This window comes from Colius striatus, chromosome 17 (genome assembly GCF_028858725.1).
Source record: "Colius striatus isolate bColStr4 chromosome 17, bColStr4.1.hap1, whole genome shotgun sequence".
In the NCBI taxonomy this organism is placed as follows: domain Eukaryota; kingdom Metazoa; phylum Chordata; class Aves; order Coliiformes; family Coliidae; genus Colius; species Colius striatus.
In genome coordinates, this window is record NC_084775.1 from 553,528 (window position 1) to 574,264 (window position 20,737).

A 20,737-nucleotide genomic window follows, 5' to 3' on the forward strand; every position below is an offset into this window, starting at 1 on the left:
ACTCAAACTGTATCTATAGGTTATCAACGAGTTTCAACTACCAGCTGCCAACAAAAGCTTATTTATTAGGCAGAAATGGAGTGACACCAAGGAATCCACCCAGTTTTTATTGTCTATTCTCACAACCTATGATTTTTGGGAATGGGGAACACCCATTGATTGCATGACTTGAGCACACCTGAATTCTAGCTAAAGACAGGACAGGAAGAAAGTGTAAGCAGCTCATCCAAAAAGGAAAGCACCCAGCAATTCTCAGATCCAAGTACTAACCTTGAAAGGAAGCACCAGTGTCTACACATCTGCCCTCAGCAATCATTATCCAAGGTGGAGACGAGACAGACTCTACAGTACTGCTGTACAGGAAGACTCTCTAGTAAAGTCGGGACTGAAAAGCCAAGTGGAGGGAGTTTTGACATACAAACTGTTACTGAGATGTGAAGAGCCACTATAGCAAAGTCAAACCAGTAACCAGGAAGGTTTCATGACTATTTAACTACTAAAAATGGCAGTCTGAATGTAACAGGATTCTATCAAAACTGTTTTCAAAACCACAATGACACCTTAGTAGGAAGCAACTGCTCCATCTAGAAGAGAGAATTTATATCCCATGTCTATGGACAGTGCAAATAGAGAAAATATTTGGTTCAATTGACAAGGCCAGAATATACTCATTTTTCAGGAAGTCTGCATCAACATGACAGAGAAGGAAAAATCCTCCCTTCAACTCTTGTTAAACAGGCATGATCTTCCACTGCAACGTTTCTTCACTCCAGAGGATTGTGTTTGCTCTACTACAGAAATAATGACATTTACAGGACCTTTAATCTTTGCCTATTTTGGTTTATGTTCTAAATAGATAGAGGAAAGGAATAAACAGAACAAATGCCCTCTTCCCATAGAACACGAGCCTCCAATGCAGGAGAAAACCTAAGGTAAACTCAGAACCACCTACAAAACAATTTTAGGTCAAGCTAAAGATTAAGGGAAAATCTGACACACACTTAAGCAACAGAGAAACTAAAGAAGCTAAAACTCTCCCAAATACCCAAGAGATGTGGGAGATGTACTACATTAACATGAAGGTAATATGCTAAGGAGGTATTTAAGATGTGTTCCTGGTACACCAAACCAAGGGAAAAAGCAATAACTGTAACTTACCATCAGATATCCAGGTGTCTGTGTCACTGTATCTGGGATATGCTGGGGCACGTCTATTTGTAAATTAACTTGATGACGATCCAGACACACTGTTCTGTTTCTACATATTTATAAACTGGTTTTAGAACAAAGCCCTTTTACTTGTAAACTATTTTTGATGTGGCTTACAACATCTTTTCACACTAACATTTCATCAGCCCTCAGTATTCAATTTCTGTTTCAAGTAGCACCAATGGCTGGATATTAGACAGAAGTGGCCAAAAAGCTCTTGTTGGAAAAGTTTATACAATAAAACCAAAATCCACCAGGAAACTAGTTTCAGAATAAAACAAAGACTAACACTGAATTTTGTGTTACTTGCAACAAGGGTCATCCACACTAGAAGGAATATATGAGGGCTTCATCCAAGGCCCTGATAGAATCCAGTTAGACACAGCTCAGAGAAGTCATCTACTTACCTAATCTGGAGGGACAGAAGACAACAGAGGAGAGAGCAAAGCATAAGCCTTGGGCAATTATGGGCTAGAATACTAATCAAAAAAGAGCCTGAAGTTCCCTCAAGAACACTTGGGCAGGAATGATAATGAATTATGATATCCTGTCAGGCTACATGAGATTGGTCTCCAGAAAATGTTGGTATTTTGATTTTCGTAGCAGTATCTAAGAAGAGTGAAACTGATGCAAAAGTAACCACAAGAAAAAGAGTCATGAGCAAAAAATGGTTTCATGAAAGTATCCAACAGGAAAATTGAGGAAGAAAACAGAAGCAGCATCATTGAGGCATATACCACCTTCCTACACCAGTATGGGTGGTAAGAAAGCTTGGCAATTCCTTACCTGCGAGCCCCAAATGTTTTAAGATGGGTACACAGTGGCCTTGACAATTTCTGGTATTCTTCATCTTTTAGCACCTTGGCAGTCAAACCAGGCAGTTCTGGGGGAACTTCAGCTTCTGCCTGCTGCAAATAGCGGAGGATCCCAAGTGCACCACACTCGTTGTTTTCTGTTAACAGAATGACTGACTGTGCCTTTGTGATCTCTTGGTCTACAGAAGAATCCTAAAACAAATACACACGTATTTTTAACAGCTTCTGTGTATCCACTACTTTGTGATCAAATGCACTATTAACCTGGTAACGGTTTGTCAAACCTTTATCGCATTACAGAAGTTGTCAGGCATGCTGTGTACACGATGAGCAAAGATTCTTGGAGAAGGAAAACTGAAATGTGTCACACAAGTGGCATCTGTAACTTTCAAAGACTGCATGCATTCATCTGTTAAAGCTAAGCACACGGTTTATACACACTTGTAAGTGTACTACTCGAAGCATGTGAAGTGTGACATTGTAAGAAACTATGAATTAGGGTATTGTTTATTAAAATTTATGTTAAGTTCAATGTAAAGGTTAAGCGACAAAAGAAAGGAAAGTACTTATGCGAACAGCTGCAGGACATCACTCATGTGAGATAAGATAACTGCAATTGCCTTCACATACCAGACACCATTTGTGTAAACAGGAGAGATACTGCTCAAGGATGACTACAAGATGTTCTAAGGGACTGACGAAGATAAAATAAACAACTCTAAGTGAGAACAAAGAAGGAAAACTTCTTACTCAGTAACCACCGAAAAACAGAAGAAAAAAACCGACCCCTCACAGCAACTGAAGCATGCGCAGAGCAGTTTTCCTACTTCACAGCCACGGATGTAAAATGTATAAAAAGGACTGTTTAAACTAATCAGTACGGCAGTTGGCGGAGCGCAGACTCCCCTGTCGTCCAGCGCTGTCTTTGCTCTTATTCTACTTGCTACAATTAATAAAATTATAATTGGCTTATGATCCATTGTGGTCTCAATTTATGACAATCTTGGTGCCGTGACTCGGATAAGGAACGGTGAGCTTCAGTCCTCCGGGGAGGCGCCCCGCGGCAATCCGCGGCCCCGCGACTGACAGCCTACCTCAACCTTACCGACGAACCTAAATTCTAGAATACTGAGCAAAGGGAAACCGGTAAAATCCCATAAAAATTCTGTGCACGGGAGTCCGGACGAAGACGCAGGGACGCGTGAGTATATTGCGAAAATTGGTTCGCGGGTTATCCGTTCGGGCGGGATTGGGTATCCTGGATTATAACAAATGAGAGGTTCGATATACTGAACCAAGCGAGTGTGGACCCTTAAGTACTGCGTTTCCCATCTCCCGCGAGGGACTGGGCCAGGAACAAGGGGAGCAAGTGAGTGTGTGTTTGTGGATAATCCAGAAGATGGGGGCGAAGGGCAGCAAGCCTTCGACACCCATGGGAAGGGTACCTGCTGTACCTAAGAATACCCCTCTGGCATGTATCTTAGACAATTGGAGATATTTCCCTGAAACCCTAGGGAAAGATAAGCAGAAAATGATAGAATACTGTACTAAGATATGGGGAGGGAAGAAGATTTCTGAAAATGTCTTTTGGCTAGTCTGCGGGCCAGAAGAAGATTGGATAAGACAACAATTAAATTTCTGGGTTAATAATAAAAAACCCCTTAACCCGGAAGAAAGTCAGTATGCGGAAGTGTGGCTAAAAAGACCGGGAACTAGACTTTACCCGCTGGGTGAAATAAAAGCTAAACAAAAGAAAAAGAAGGAAGAGTTAGACGAAACCCTTCTAACCCCCCCTTACATTTCCCCTCCTGCTCCCACAGCCTCTCCAGAGGTCCCCAGAGCACCCACTCCCCCACCGGAGTTGGAACGAAAGTCTCCCCCTCCTCCTTTTGGGATCAAACCTTTATACTTGGGATGAAATGCAATCTATCCTTGGTCAATTATTTACTACCGAGGAAAGAGACATGATTAGACGAGCAGGAATGAGATTGTGGGATGCTCAACATGCCCAGGGACCTAAAGCAAATATTAAAATGGCCACTCCAAAGACCTAATTGGGATAATCATGATCCAGTGCATAGAACTCATATGCAGGACCTGAAAACTATAGTAATTCAGGGAATTAGAAAAGCAGTACCCCGTGGCCAGAATATCAATAAAGCATTTAATGAAATGCAAAAGAAAAATGAGAGCCCTACTGAGTGGTTAGAACGACTGAGGAAAGCCCTTCAGCTGTATTCTGGGGTAAATCCAGACGACCCTCTAGGGCAAGCACTCCTCAAAACTCAGTTTGTAGCAAAATCATGGGGGGATATCAGAAAGAAGATTGAAAAGTTAGAAGACTGGCAAGTGAGAGGGTTGGATGAATTATTGAGGGAAGCCCGGAAAGTCTATGTAAGGCGAGAGGAGGAGAGCAGCAAGCGGCAAGTGAAAATGATGGTAGCAGCGGTCAGAGAGGATCGTAAAGGACGAACTGATGAACATAAATCTGCTGGAGTGAAACAAAGGAATGTAGTAGTAAAGAAGGAACAGAGGTGTTGTTTTTACTGTGGAAAAAAGGGACATGTAAAGAAGAATTGTAGAGAAAGGATCAGGGATGAGGAAATTTTGAAAGCGGAATAGGGGAGTCAGGGGCTCTATATTTTAGGGGACCGGAGTCATCATGAGCCCTTGATAAAATTAAAAATAGGTCCCCATAAACAAGAGTTCACCTTTTTGGTAGACACTGGAGCTGAAAAATCGACTATTAAACAAATACCTGAGGGATGTAAAATTTCCCCCGAAAAAGTACAAGTGATTGGGGCAAAAGGAGAACCATTTAAAGTAAACAAAATCAAAAATGTATTATTTGAAACTGAAAATAAATTCGGAATGGGTGAACTCTTGCTTGTCCCTGAAGCAGAATTTAATCTGCTAGGACGAGATTTAATTGTTGAATTGCAATCAGAAATTAAAGTAAAGAATCAAGAGCTAACAGTGTCTGCTTATCCTTTGACCGTGGAGGATAAAAAACAAATTAACCCTGATGTCTGGTACTCTCCGGACACAATTAGCAGACTGGAAATTCCACCGATTAAAGTCCAAATTTCTGAACCCCACATACCTGTGAGGGTAAAACAATATCCCATATCTCTAGAAGGACGGAGAGGATTAAAACCAGAAATTGATCGGTTATTAGCACAAGGAATCTTAGAGCCTTGTATGTCACCCTTTAACACCCCCATTCTTCCTGTAAAGAAACTGAATGGGAAATATCGGCTCGTACATGATTTAAGGGAAATAAACAAAAGAGCTATCACCCGGTTCCCTGTAGTAGCAAATCCATACACATTGCTAAGCAAGTTAGAACCTCATAACTCCTGGTATAGTGTGATTGATTTAAAGGATGCCTTTTGGGCCTGTCCACTGGCAGAAGAATGCTGTGATTATTTTGCCTTTGAATGGGAAGACATAGAAACAGGCCGTAAACAGCAATTAAGATGTACCGTGCTCCCTTACGGGTTCACTGAGTCCCCTAATTTGTTTGGACAGGCCCTGGAAGAGCTCTTAAAAGAATACCAGGTACAAACGGGAAATTTGCTGTTACAATATGTAGATGATCTGCTTATAGCAGGGAATAATAAGGAAGATGTAAGAAAAGAAAGCATTCGATTCCTAAACTTTCTTGCACAAAAGGGAACTAAGCCAAGCACCGGTTTTAAACCTACCAGATTTAAAGCGGCCATTCCATTTATTTGTTAACACACATGAAGGAACAGCATTCGGAGTATTAACTCAGGAATGGGCCGGACAAAAGAAACCGGTGGCATACCTATCAAAGCTGTTAGACCCTGTGAGCAGGGGTTGGCCGAGCTGCTTACAAATCATTGTTGCTGCTGCCTTATTACTTGAGGAAACAAATCGCATTACCTTTAATGGAGAAGTTGTCTTATATGCTCCACATAACATCAGAGGAGTGTTGCAATAAAAAGCAGAAAAATGGCTTACAGATAGCCGATTATTAAAGTATGAGGGAATACTTATAGAATCCCCTAAACTATCTTTAAAAACTATTGGGGCAGTTAATCCCGCTGAATTTTTGTACCCAGGAGAAGATAATGAACTGTTACACAATTGTTTTCAAACAATTGAACAGCAGACACATATTAGGCCAGACTTAGAAGAAGAACTATAATATGGAGAAGTATTATTTATAGATGGGTCATCACGAATAGTGGAAGGTAAACGATTGTCCGGATATGCCATCGTTAAGTTGGAAAAAGGAGAGTTTAAGATAATAGAATCAGGCCCCGCTTGTGCCCCTACCCTGCTCCTCTTCCCCCTGGAAGAAGTGTTTTTGGAGGGGGCAGCTGGATCATAGCTGTTGGCAGCAGTGGCGGTATCTGGAGCTGTACGGCCGGGTCACGGTGCAGAGCCCCTGGGTGCTGCCCTGAGGATTGTTTTGGCTGCCGTGGGGATGCCCAGGCACAGCCCTGCCTGCCTCCCCTGGCTGCCAGCCTGGGGCTGTGCAAGGTTTCCCGCCCCCCCCCCGAGCTGGTCCTGCTCGCCCTGGCATGAGGATAGGACTTGCTGTTGCTGCTGCCCACTCTCCCCCCCCACCCCCCAGCAATGCCGTCCCAGCCGCACTGCAGCGGGGAACACAGAGCGCTGGGAAATGTGAAAAGGAGGAAAAAGACGGAACTATATATACAGACGCTATGCGTTCGGAGTAGTACACACTTTTGGAAAAATATGGGATGAAAGAGGATTTGTTAACTCGCAGGGAAAAGAATTGATACACCCGGAATTGATTCAGCGAGTTCTGGGGGCATTAAAAATGCCGAATAAAATAGCAGTTGTACATATAAAGGGACACCAGCGAGGTACAAGTTATCAAGTCAGGGGAAATAATGCCGCCGATACAGAAGCAAAACAAGTGGCAGGCAATTATAATACGATTTTGACTATGCACACAGCAGCCTGCGAGACCTGTCAAAAGGTTAATCGAAATAACATGAGACAAAAACCCCTTGGAGGACGTTCCCCAGCATACAGACCCTTCTCACACATACAAGTGGATTTTACTGAACTACCTAGGGTTGGACTTTACAAATATTTATTAGTAATGGTGGATCATTTAACACATTAATGTTTTAATTTGAGATTGTGTGATTAATGACTATGTTTCGCAATTAGCAGAACACCGTAACAAGCTTTGGGAGCAGGGACTGATTGTGCAACGACCCCTGTTGGACTTAAAAAAAATTCATAATGTCAAACCTGGAGATTGGATATTGATTAAAGTGTGGAAGGAAGAAACTCTAAGACCCAGCTGGGAGGGATCTTATCTTGTTTTGCTTACAACAGAAACGGCTGTCCGGACTGCTGAGCGTGGATGGACTCATGCCAATCGCATTAAAGGCCCAATAACGAGACCCCACTGGAAAGTAATCAGTACTCCAAGTGACACCAAGATAACCCTGAAAAGATAACGTAATGATAGAGACTTTATTTGATTATTTTGCTGCGTTACCTTTTGGTATAAAGTGTATTGTCATTTATATTTACAATAATTATTTCTTTGTTTATCTATTATATGGAAGCGTACAAAGTGTGCTGAAGGGAATTGCTAAACTCATACAACCACACCATATTGAATATAGAAAATATATTGATGTAAATAATATATATATATATATATATATATACTCTAGATATAAGAATTAGGTGTAATGATTTAAATTGCAATTGGTATCCATTTGCTTGTTTTAGGTGCAAGGTATGCCAGGATAAATGGTGAATGTGGATACCCTCCAATAGGAGTTTGCACACAGTGTTGGGAAACCACTCCAACGAACCAATCCCCTTTGTAGTTGAAATCCTGACTATAAAGAAAAGTGCTAACTGTGTCTTGCTTTGTCCCATTAAAGCCTGTGTAAATAGGTAAAAGGCCCTGAAACAGCTGTCTCCTGAAGAATTCCCTTGCTGCCGAGAAGATGGTACACCCCGTGGCTCGAAGCAACCGAGTCGACGGGCGAGGCAGAGGAGGAACAAACTGTGGAGAAAAGAACCAAAACAATGGGACGCAAAAGCAACCATGGTCGAACTTCCCTAGGACTGGTAAAATTATACTTAAATTGGTAAAATTGACAAATACCGTTTTTCCTGGTATACTGGTGGTTTTGCTATTGATACTAACTCAAGCAAATGGGAACCCCCATGAGCCAATGCTCTGGAAATTATATAACTTACAGGAAAGTAAGCTTATACAAAATCGAAGCAGTTCAGAAGGAAGTTGGAATTTTACTGTACATTTATTTTCACTGATACCCTTCGAAGCACAAGGGTGCTTCGGAAACACATGTCCCAACAGGAGTAAAGCTCAAGCACAATGCAAGGCATGGTACATATGTCCAGCCTCAAACCCTGGGAAAAAGTTATTGTAATTACCCGGGACATTATTATTGTGGTTATTGGGGTTGTGAGACAATAGCTTCAGATTGGAAAACAACAGGAGATAGATATATAGACATCACTTGGGGACCTCCTGGATGTAAGAAACCACAACACAGATATGACAAATGGGCTATCCCGACACCAGGAACTAAATGGGTTAGTTCAGACATCGGAATAACACCATGTCTAAACTTCGGAAAAGGTTAAATCAACGTAAAAAGGATCGTGAGGTGGGCAGATCATGGTATAAAAATTGGTTTAACGTTTCACCCTGGCTAATCACTTTATTGTTTGCCTTAGCAGGACCGCTTATTATGTTGATTCTGGGACTTATATTTGAACCATGCATATTACGCTATATTTTACATTTTATTAAGGAGCGGTTTGACATAGCTAAACTACTCATTCTAACTACGGAGAGCTGAGACAGATTATAAAAGTATACCTACTAATGAAGATGAAGATAACGAAGACTGTTGTGAATGCGATATGCCGCGTGAAAACTATGATTATAATTGTAAGGTATTGTAATTGTAAGGTATTATCTTGTGAGTGTTATGATACATGTTGGGATTGTGGAAAAAGTTTGCCTGCAGTGTCGAAAATGAAAATAGCGTCTAATAAACAATAATAGGATAAAAGAAAAAAAGGGGGGATTGTAAGAAACTATGAATTAGGGTATTGTTTATTAAAATTTATGTTAAGTTCAATGTAAAGGTTAAGCGACAAAAGAAAGGAAAGTACTTATGCGAACAGCTGCAGGACATCACTCATGTGAGATAAGATAACTGCAATTGCCTTCACATACCAGACACCATTTGTGTAAACAGGAGAGATACTGCTCAAGGATGACTACAAGATGTTCTAAGGGACTGACGAAGATAAAATAAACAACTCTAAGTGAGAACAAAGAAGGAAAACTTCTTACTCAGTAACCACCGAAAAACAGAAGAAAAAAACCGACCCCTCACAGCAACTGAAGCATGCGCAGAGCAGTTTTCCTACTTCACAGCCACGGATGTAAAATGTATAAAAAGGACTGTTTAAACTAATCAGTACGGCAGTTGGCGGAGCGCAGACTCCCCTGTCGTCCAGCGCTGTCTTTGCTCTTATTCTACTTGCTACAATTAATAAAATTATAATTGGCTTATGATCCATTGTGGTCTCAATTTATGACAGACATCACTTTAACAGTGGCTGTTTCCATCTCTCCATCCACTGATTTAAGCATTAAGAAAAAAGGTCCTTCCCAAACCACTTTGTCATGGTTTGCCATGACAGCCTTTTCGTAGTTAAATTACAAATTCACAAATCTCCTTTATTCTTAGAAGTCAAGATATTTTAGTTTGTTATATCTTAATAATTAAAAACCCCACTTACCTGTGTAAAATGATGCTCACCCGATGAACCATTTCTGCCTCATCTCCTGAATTAGTGAATGTCAGCACCTTCTGAAGATTACTGTGGGTAAAAGCCAGTATTTTGAGTAACACAGCGGTTCTTTCACTGTCCATACAAGGCTGTACAAACTAAAAGTGGATGCAAGTCGGAGGGCTGGTAATTCATGTAATCTAGACATGCTTTACCGTGTCTTTCTTCTTTTAAGAAGCACGAAGCATTGTTATATGCCAAAGAACATTGGTAAATCCTAAATCTTCTGTTAAACTTATAATGTACAATATACAACTCTCACAAAGGGTGTGAATTTCTGACAGCTTCCAGAAGCAAAATTAAAACCCACCACAATCAAATTCCCACATCAATATTTTCTTATACACTTAATTTTTGATGATTTGTCAGTGTTGAAGTTTCTCATTGAAGTACCACTGAAGAAGTTTCACACTCCATAAGCACAGTGCACTACCTCAGATAGTCTTAAACAAAACCACCAAAACATGGACATTTGCAGTGCTGCCAAATCACTAGACTTTTCACAAAAAGTGATGTTTTTCCAGTTTCATGTCATGCTCAGAATGTCTGGTCTTAGAGACTTCCCAACATTCTCAATCCCCAAATGATTATGTTTTGAGTCATTGAAGAATTCAGATCATACTTGTAACATTTTATACAATTCTTCAGCTCTATACCACACTGACTGGAAGTTCCATGAGAAGACACCTCAGGATATACAGTAGCTTTCTCAAAATATTAGGTCAAATTAATTTCTGCACTGTGTGGCACAGAGCAGTCAAACAAGCATTTTACTAGCTCTGTCTTTGGAAAACTCACTTGTAGCTCCGCCACTCAAGCAACAACCACAAAAACATTCGGAACATTCTGGTCACAAACAATAGCATTTGCAAGTACTTGATACCAAACTCAGGCTCATTTGCACTAACAATAAAATACTGGAGAGTGCACCTTCATCTCAGGCTTAAACAAGACCTTCAGCTCGTTCAGTGATTAACTGACACAGGTCTTCCAAGAGTTCCCTCGCTGCACTCGCGGGACGTGCAACTGGACAGTCCATTCAGGCCTGTAGCACTGCTCATGTACACTGACCTCAATCAGTGCAAACAGCAAAACAGTGTCATGAACAAAGAGTGACACCATCCCCAAACTCTTACCTGTTGCACATTTCCGTAGATGGAAGCTTCTTCAATGGCTGTTACCACATCACAAGGATCCTTCATGAGCTCCTTTATCTAGTGTGCTGTATGTTTATTCCAATGAGTTCCAACAGCAATAATTTGCTGTGAATACTTCCATTCTTCAGCAATAACGGGTTTCTTGTAACAATCTCATTTAGTAAACACCTATCAAGAAAAAGCAGAAGTCAGTTTCTACCCTCTTATCCTGTTCCAATGAGTACGTAGCAGCAGTAAAAAGCAAACTGTTTCAGCACACTGTTCTTTCCAGCCACAAAAGATGGAAGTCTCAGGAAAAGGAGCAGTTCAAATCTGAAAAAAAAACCAAACTAAGCCTAGACAAAAGCAAATCCAAGAGGTCAGAGGCAGACAGCAGACTTGTCAAAAAAAACAAACCCAAGAGCACAAACGGTGTGTGTGCAGCATTAAATTACTTCTAACAAGTGAAACCCACTAAGACAGAACTCACACATTCCTGGTGTACTGCTTACCTAAGTGACGTGCAGTTCAGCTGTGGAACAACAGCAGGATTTTTGGCAAAGCTCTACCACACTTTAAAGTAATATAGAGCTCTGGCACAGTTCTGAGAGATCTTTCTCAACCTGCCACTAAACTTACCCCTAGCTGCAATAACATACCCTTTCTGCAACAATACTTTAGAAGAGCTACAATCAAACCTTTATCAAATAGCTCAAACATTTTCAAATGACCATTTCCCACTGAAAGAGCATCTTTGTTTTTCCTATTCAAGACAGATGTTTTTGAGAAACTGAGAACTACCTTTCCCACAATTTTAATCTTATATCCACACTCCATCTCAGGAAGTCCAATAGCACAACAGAAAGAGCAGTCTGAAGAGAAAACAGCAATAGTCCACTGGATAAAGAAGACATATCATCTAATTTATGACTTGATATTTGCTGCTACAAAGGCACATTTAACAGCTTCACATACAGCAAATTGGGCAACCTGTTTCCACTAAGGAATTTCTCTAGCTTATCACAGCTAGAAGCACAGCCCTTTAGTCTTATCACCAATTTTTTAACAGATAATATTAGAGGGTTAATGATTTTAAAAAAATCTGATACTGATACCTCCTGGTCAACATGGAACTTGATGCTGTTCCTCTTATAAGACTGTCATCAGCTCCTTCTTTTATCTGCACTGTCATTAAGACCCAAGAACGCAAGAAAATACTTCCAAGGCTATTTGATCATTCACTTCTGCCTTTCATTCTACTGTTTAAACAGTGCTGGTAAGAGGAAAAATGAAGTTTCTTACAGACAAGACCTTAAAGTGGATTAAAGACCCCTACACTGAAACCACCGCTACCAAATGGAACAAAAAGAAAAGTCAACTGCTTTGGAAACCATCCACAGCAAAAGACAACAGCATAATCGAGCAGTAGCTTAGAGCAGGGCAAGACAGGGCTCACTGATTAAAGAAAAAAAACAAGGTAAAGTCTGCTTTGACTGATTACAACTCCACTTCTCCAATACTTCATTCTGCCAGAAGTATAAAGATGTGGGGTTTTCAAACTTCATTTTCTTTTCAACTCTACCACTGGGGTTCAGGAAGGTGTTTGTTTTCAGTGGGTGACACTTGCTTTCAAGACACTTGCACAACTGAATAGTATTTTACCATCTGAACATGTAAGCTATTTACCTGTTCAGGAGCACCAGAGAACAGCACCTCAACCTCATCAAGAACAAGATGGCAAAGATCACAAAACAGCGTGTGACGTTCAGACAGTCTCAGGAGGCAATATGGTGTAGGCACTATTACCTCACCTACAAGTCGGAAAAGGACAACTGTTAACATTAATTTACATTCCACATCATGACACACTAGTTTTATTAAGAAGGTCTCAATTGCATTTCAGATGCATCATCTTGAAGTTATGGGAAGGGTTTTTTTGGTTGGTTTTGGTGGTAAGGTATTTTTGTTTGGATATTTGTGTGTGTTTGATTTTTGGTTGGGGTTTTTGTTTTGTTTTGTTTTAAATAGGGACCATATAACTCCATGTTCTGACTTCTAGTCAACAGTCATTTTTAGTTTGCTTCTATTTCTTTACCCCTGTGTGTCTTTAAGATCTGAGTAGGCAAAACTGTGTTTCTGAAACACTGAAAAGTCTTTGTTAACAGGTTTACAGAGCAGGATGTCATTTCATTTCCCAACAGGACCATGGTAGAACCAGATCGACAGAAGGTAAATATTTAAACACATTCAAGCACAGCCTTTAGAAGTTTGGTTTTAACAACAAAATAAAGCCAATATTGTATCTTCCGTATCTACACATGTATGTAAAAATACACACATGTAAAAATAAAACCACTATTGTAAAACCTGCTTCTAAATCAGGAACATCTATGATGAATCTTAATTCAGCATGAACCTCAGCAAACACCTCCCACTCATTTGACTCAAAAAAGTGGTTATGAGACTTGCAAAAACACAGATCATTTTAACAGCTTTAATACTATTTACTGTTCAATAGCATTAATGAAGCTTCATGCATCACTAGAGTTACAGCATCTAAGAAACAAAATGATCACTTGATAGGAAAAAGTAAAACTTCATTTCTTACAGTTTTGTGCAACTAAGACAGCCTACATTGCTTTCAAGTGTCATTCAGACGACAGAAGTATTCTTACATCCTTGGATTTTCACACTTTTAGCTGCTTCTTTGTTCTGCCCAAGTATTAACATTGGATGAAGCTGTCTGGAGCATCTCTGGTATGTTTTCAGTAGCTCAAAACCAAGTTGTGCCTCCTTCCACCCAGGACACAAGATAAGTGCTAGTGGCTAGGTGTGGATGTACAAAAGAGTTACAGTAGAGCATGAGACAACTGTTTAGAATCTTAGTCATTGTACTATTTCAGAATTTAGGGCAAAACTAAAATCCGCAAAACAAGCCTTTCAATGCTTCAAACAGAAGCTTTTAACACCACATCACCTCTTCAATGCAGATGGTACAGGCCCGAGGAACCGTGCACCAAGCTGGAGACAAATGGATGTGCAGCAACACACGGTGAAAGGTCCAAAAGTTTCATAGAAGCAGAAACATCTTGTCTTACTTGGAGCTGTGTGAGCCATTTTCAGTGGTCCCTTACAGCCTCAGTAAGTCTATGTTTCTGTGATCTAATGCATTAGAAAATGAATGACAATGTTTTAAAAATCAAACCAGACATTTCCATTTCACTATGTAACAGCCCCTTAAAAATCAAGCTTCATCGAGTATCAAAGTGATATGACATTAACCACTTGTTAGATATTACTTGATAAATAAGTTACAGACTCCCACACTCATGCAGTCCATCTCTGTCAATGTCTAAGCAGATGGCCTAAATAACCTGGGAAGCATTATGAAGATACTCTAAGATGACATCAGATGCACCCATTCTCAACATGCACTACCTTTTGGATCATTCATTGACATTTGCACCTTAGAACACAAAGCCTGCAGTACTCTAATATATACATCCTCCACTCCTGTTTCTCAAGGTTTGTAGCAACTGCTCAACTGCAAAAGTATAAGAACTGGTGGAATATACAAGAAAGGATTATTTCCCTGACATGAGATGGCAACTACATCACATCCTTGAGCTATTGGTGGCCAACAGTAAGATTCAGTGGAGTTAGGGCCTACAACTTTTTTCCAAGTAAGTTCCTACAGAAAGAGAAATAAAGAGTTCTACCTGAAAATCGTGTGCTTGAAACACCAACAAGGCAACACAAAGCACTGAGCGATTTAAAAGCTTTGACCCACTGCATAATACATTTCCTTAACACACAATATGATAAGAGTTCTTCTGGGATGAGGAGTTAAATTCTTACATCAAATTCAAATGCCATCATTTGTAGCAGTGGTTGATAGATCAGATGAAACTGTACAATTCTACAGTCTCTCTGAAGCATAATTTACTCAACCGTATGAACAACCTCCTACACATTCCTCAATCAAAATTAGCTACTGTCATATTTAGTATCTGAAAGTTAAAGTATTATACTAGTTTTAAAAATACTAAATGTAATGTATTACGTTAGCATTACCCTTTCCAGATCTTCAAGAAGTGGTGCTGTTTCCAGAATTGATGGTGGCTTCATTTTCTTGCCAAGAAAGACAAAGTTTCCTTCTTCAAGATTTTGAAAACTCTGAAACCATATGAAATAGATGACAAAGGCAATACTTAGTAGATGGGTTTGAGCTTACATCCAACTTAAAAACTAGTTTTTTTGAGAAGAATTAGCCAAAGAAATGTAAACACAAATGAAGTACAACTCACACACACGTCACACAGAACAGTGCTGAGACTCCTACTGTCCCCTGACTTGGCCATTGCCTCTGTTTCTTGCTTTTTTTCTTTTTGTCTCTTCCCCTGCAGTTATTTTTTTGCCCTTCATATTTTCACAGAGGCACCATCAACTTTGCTGGCTTGCTGACCTTTGGTCTGGTCTTGTTGCTGATGTGGCTGGATTCAGTCCCTGATGTCCCTCCACAGAGTCCCTCCACAATGACCACTCTTGTAGCCTCAACATTACCCACACCTCCACATATATGACACACGTTTGCAGAGGTTAAATGGCAGTTATATCCTGGAATTACCTGTTGCTCATTTTCAGTTCTATGTGTCTTCAAAGGATCAGAATTTAAGCACTGCTGAAGCCTGAGAAATATACAAATATTAAATTCAATGTAAATGCAAAAGGAAAGTGTAATCGATAAATATCACCAATATTTCTAAAATGGCATGAAACAGTTCACCTACAAAATATCTCTGATGTATTACCTATGCCAACAAAAACCCTCAAATATGAAAGAAGAAATCAAAAAGGACCATTTTGGATGTATAATTTACTATTAGGTTTTAGGTATCTGAAAATAACCCGAAGGTTTTTTTAACCAAGATAATTGGTGGGTTCCTCAACTTCAGAAGAAAATCAGATGGGACTGCAGGAAAAAGGTGTCTTAAAGTTGCAAAAACATGAAACAATGTATCTTTGCAACAGTTAAAACTTGAATTAAAAACACTCCTCAGGTTGTTTACATATGCAGCAAGTGATTTGCAGCATAATAAAAGCCTTGCACAAGTCAACTCAGTCAGATTTCATTCAGCTTCAAAACTTTATAAATCACACTAAGAATAAAAGAAGGCAACTGAATATGCTGAGTGTGCAGAAACGTACTGCCTCATCACATCCTTGTTTTCAAGCTACTGTTTAGAAAGAATTGCTATTTTTACTGTGGTCTGGATAAGTATCAGCAGCTTCTAATGGCCTCCTTCCCCAATACCATGTGCACACATCTTGTCTTACCCTCTGCCCTTTTAACTGTCTAAGAAGAGTAACTGGAAACATACTACAGCTCCTAATTAGCTGACTACACAATTGGTTCAAATATGTAACATACTGTACCATACCTGTCTGTGTGAACTGCTGGATTTTCCTTGAAAGGCAATCCTGGGATTGTTTTGACAATCTCTCAAGAAAAGACAAACCCTTTTCTGGCAGTAAAATACTGTTTAAGAGCAACATTTTATAAAAAAAAAAGATTACTGAGCTCAAGGTGGTTTTCTTACCTAACCGAATTTTCTTCATTAAGAATCAAGCATGCAACAAGAACATCAACCACACAGGAGAATCAGTTCATGCTCACAGCTCAAGCTATAGCTTCTGGCAGCTCTTTCTTTGAAGAATCTGCCCCTGTAGTCCCCCAACAACTACCAAAAGCTGGCCACACAAAACCACTACACATCTTCACAGCACTAGAGCAAGTGAGCACAAAAGGAGACACAACCTGTTCAAAGTCCATAGTTGCAATCTAAAAAACCAAAACCACCAGAACCACAAACTTGAAGGACAACGTTCTCTTTTAACTAGATCAAGAGTTAGTCCCAGATTTGTTACAGAAAAGGACGTGATAGCTGACTACAGTATTCCTAATCTGCCTTACAGATGCTTCACTTAATTCATTCTGACATTTGAATAGAAAATCTAACACTTACAGATGTGGTAGTTTCACTGTCATCTGTGTTGGAGCTTTGTCATGTCTTTTCAAGAACAGAACCAGATACAGTAAGATCTAGAAAGACAATTTTAAAAGATGCAGAAACACGTTTGTGATTATCTGAATCTATGAAAAGCCAGTGTTTTTACAGTTGGTTGCAACTGACTTCTTTCTTTGCTTGTCTCATTTTCTAATGGCAAAAAGAACAACCAAAAGACAGTTGTATTTACATAAAGAGATGCAAATGAACCGAGGGAACAAGGACAGAGGATATTTATAGTGATCCAAGTCTGTTTTAAACACGACAACTCACAGAAAACATTCAAGTTACCTCTGTGTAGAGAAATCCCTCTAAACTCAAATCAAACAGTAAGGTATCACTGATCAATGCTACAAGTTATTTCAACAGTATCTAATGCTTTTCAGCATATCAACAAATGACCCTGCAACTCACCCTTTGTCTTATCAAGTACAAAATGCTTTAGAATATTCCTGCATCTGCTGATTTGATTGCTCTTTGTAAAGTCTGATACATAGGCAGTGTTTGTTAGGATACCTTTTGTTCCACTTGTTGGATTCCAACTGATACAGTAGTTCAATATATCCAGTTAAAGACAAATGATGCACTGCATGAATGATTGCTGCCAACACACACGGTTCCCACTTGTTTCAGGATCTGTTGATACCTTCTGCTGGAGCAGCACTGTCCTCAAATCAAGTGCAGGATTAACAACTTTCATTGGAAGAGAGTCAAGATTTAATGATGTTTGGGTCTCCTGATAATCTGCTGAACTCACTGCATTCCCTTCAGCTTGCTCAAAATGAGCAAAGCTGCTTAAGACGAGATCATCATTAATGCATACCTAAAAAACCCAAGTATTTGACTGACCAGAATCAACAAGCAAGTCACCATCACATACTGCTTTAGAATTTATTTGAAGCTGTAAACAACAGGAAGACATATGCAGTATGTACAAATGCTTTCTGAAGAGTACTCATTCCAGGGCAGGAAAGTTGGTCATATCTTCCTCTATGTTCTCCAAACAGGTGTTACTTACCAGTTTCATGCTTTTGCCTAAAATTCTGTGCTCAGTTTTCTATCAGCTTTAAACATTTTTAGAAAAACTATCTTAGTTTTATGTCCCTTTGATTCAGAGTGCATCCAAACCTGGCAGGAAAAAACAATATTCAACTTAAAAGTTCTCACTGCCTCAGAGAGAAGTGACACTTGCCAACTGTGATTCTGAACAGAGAATGTATTCAAATTAAGATGTAATCCAAGTTATTGTCTACAGTGAACACCACAGCTCTAATGTTAAAAGTCTTGGTAAAATACTCCAAATGGCAGCACTTTTCAAACACATTTATTTTTGTCTACTACGCAGCTGCTTAAGTCTGACAGTAGCTGCAGCAGAGATTTAGCAGGAGTTACGCACTTTGGTAAGTGCAACGAGCTTTCTTCCTTTCTCCCAGCTGTTTGGGAATTCAGCCTTACGCACATATGAACTTGTATTTATTTTCATAACACCATGCAACTGCCTTCTTGAAATATCTTTAAGTGTATCACAAAGAAGGACAAGAGTACAGCAAACTCACATAGTTGTTCATCTGAAGTACTTGGGGGACTTCATTTGCTTGTCAATACCTTCCAAAGCGGTTCACAAGTTTCCACCCCACAGAATTCATTCCAAAGTTCACAAACAACAGATTTAGAAAATAAATCTTCTAATAAGTTAATGATTGCACTTCTACTGTATATGGCAAATTACAAAATTCACTTGCAAATAACACTTTTCGGTCTTAAATTTGTCACAAAGTTATAACTTCTATAGCAGAGTGCACAAAGAGGTTTGTAGAGAGAAAAATATCTTACCTTTTCACCTTTTATTGTCACATAAACGAAAACATCAGATGTGGTATCTTCTACAGCACATACTTTGGCTGTCGTCTGGGTAATTGCTAAAGAGAGTTATAAATACAAGAACAAGGAAAAAGATTAAAGCCATACAAAATTATCAGTATTTGTCACTTCCACCTTTTGACATAGACAAAAACAGAAATCACAATTAGATGTGCACACTATCTCTTTAGAGAAGCTAGTACAACTGTCGTAACTTTTAAATGAAATAAGAAAGTAACAGCGCAATAAGAAGGGTTACAAAAATGAAGTTCTCCTTAGTCTTTGAAGGAAAATTAAGAGCCAAAACGGATTAATGACTTCCACACACAAACTTACCTAGTTCTACACTAAAAATCTTTGTCAGAGTCTAAAAGATGAGCTAATCTGTAGTACAAATGCATACTTCCCAAGCTTGACCTTTACTTTTCTTGAAAGAAGCTTTATTTGTACATTTATATAGCTTAGTTAAGCTCTTCATCCAAGCAAACACAGCTGATGAAGTCCACGAGTCAACTGTGAAGCACTGCTTCTGCAGACACTAAGGATGTGCCAGCAATGAAAAAAAATTATCACTGCTTACAGTACAGTCTGGGAAATGAAATTCAGTGTTATTACTGCTTCTATAGGAACCTTTCCCTTTACTCTGCATGGTGACACACAGCTGGGTGTGGGGAAAAAAAGTAAATCACGAGAAGCATTGCTTACTGGTTACCTTGGGGAGTTGATCAGCCTGAAGACCCTTTATCATTTTCATAAACTCATCCTCTCCTCCCCAAATACAAGTATAGAAAACTCCACATAAAAGGTAAGTAAATCGGCAGGTAGTTTTTCAGGTAGAAGAATATAACTCAAGATTAGGATGCCTCAGTGAAGAGTTGCTTTTCTAGTAAGACCAAAAGCTATCAGAAAAAGACTGGATGACCCACTGAAACTTCAAGTATGGGAAAAGACAAGAAGAGATTAAAGAGAAAGCAGTTCTGGACAACAAAATGACTACTTAGAGCTCAATCTATTTTTTAACATGTGTAACAAAGATACTCCTCTTCTGAGCTGCTGCTTACATCCTCGTCAAACAACAACTGACAGGGTAAATCCGTAAGCCAGATTGTGACATCTCCATACAAAACTACAACAATACATTTGTGATGCTGAATCAAAGATTCAGGACAAATAGACAGAAAGGCTTCATTGTTCAAAACAACTGTCACATGAGTCCTACGTTATTTAGCCTATCCAAGAGCCAGATGCCCTCTAGTCAACTGTCAAAATTGATGCAGCATGGGAGCCCGCAGTACTCAACATGCAGCTCCACAAATGTTTTTGCCTTTTGCCTTAGTCCACACAGAAACCACTAATGTAGCTTCTTTCTGTATTTTTAACATACAACATTCTTAAATAAATACAAAATACAAGTACTACAATTCTCCAATGGTTTCTTTTCCCCAAAACAGAAATACCAATGACCATTTTGGCAGGACGTTTTATTTACCTTTGAGAAGGTTTTGAAAATACTGAGTAGCAGCATTATCCCATCTTTTAGCTGCTCTAGGAAAATAAACACAACCAACCATCCTACCTCAACAAAAACTAACAACTTTGGAAAAAGCTTTGGATACATGTCAAGAGATTACTTCAAGTCATGATAAATCTTCAGAAGTGCACCAATGAGACATAACAAAGGATTAAAACAGGTCAATAATAAAACTGGAATCACTAGGGAAGAAACATTCATTAATCACTAATCGGTTCTGTTTAAGAACTGCTCTTCTGAAACAGGTTTTGT

The 20,737-nt window shown here is 39.4% G+C and overlaps 1 long non-coding RNA gene across 1 annotated transcript; it reads right to left on the bottom strand.

Moving 5' to 3' along the window:
- Nucleotides 1-15,657: 15,657 nt before the first annotated feature.
- LOC133627045 (uncharacterized) lies at nucleotides 15,658-19,002 on the bottom strand. Its single transcript, XR_009819919.1, has 3 exons — nucleotides 18,928-19,002; nucleotides 17,053-17,129; nucleotides 15,658-15,714 (listed from the first exon to the last, which is right to left on the bottom strand). It is a non-coding gene; the product is annotated as an uncharacterized LOC133627045 (long non-coding RNA).
- Between the last annotated feature and the right edge of the window lie 1,735 nt (nucleotides 19,003-20,737).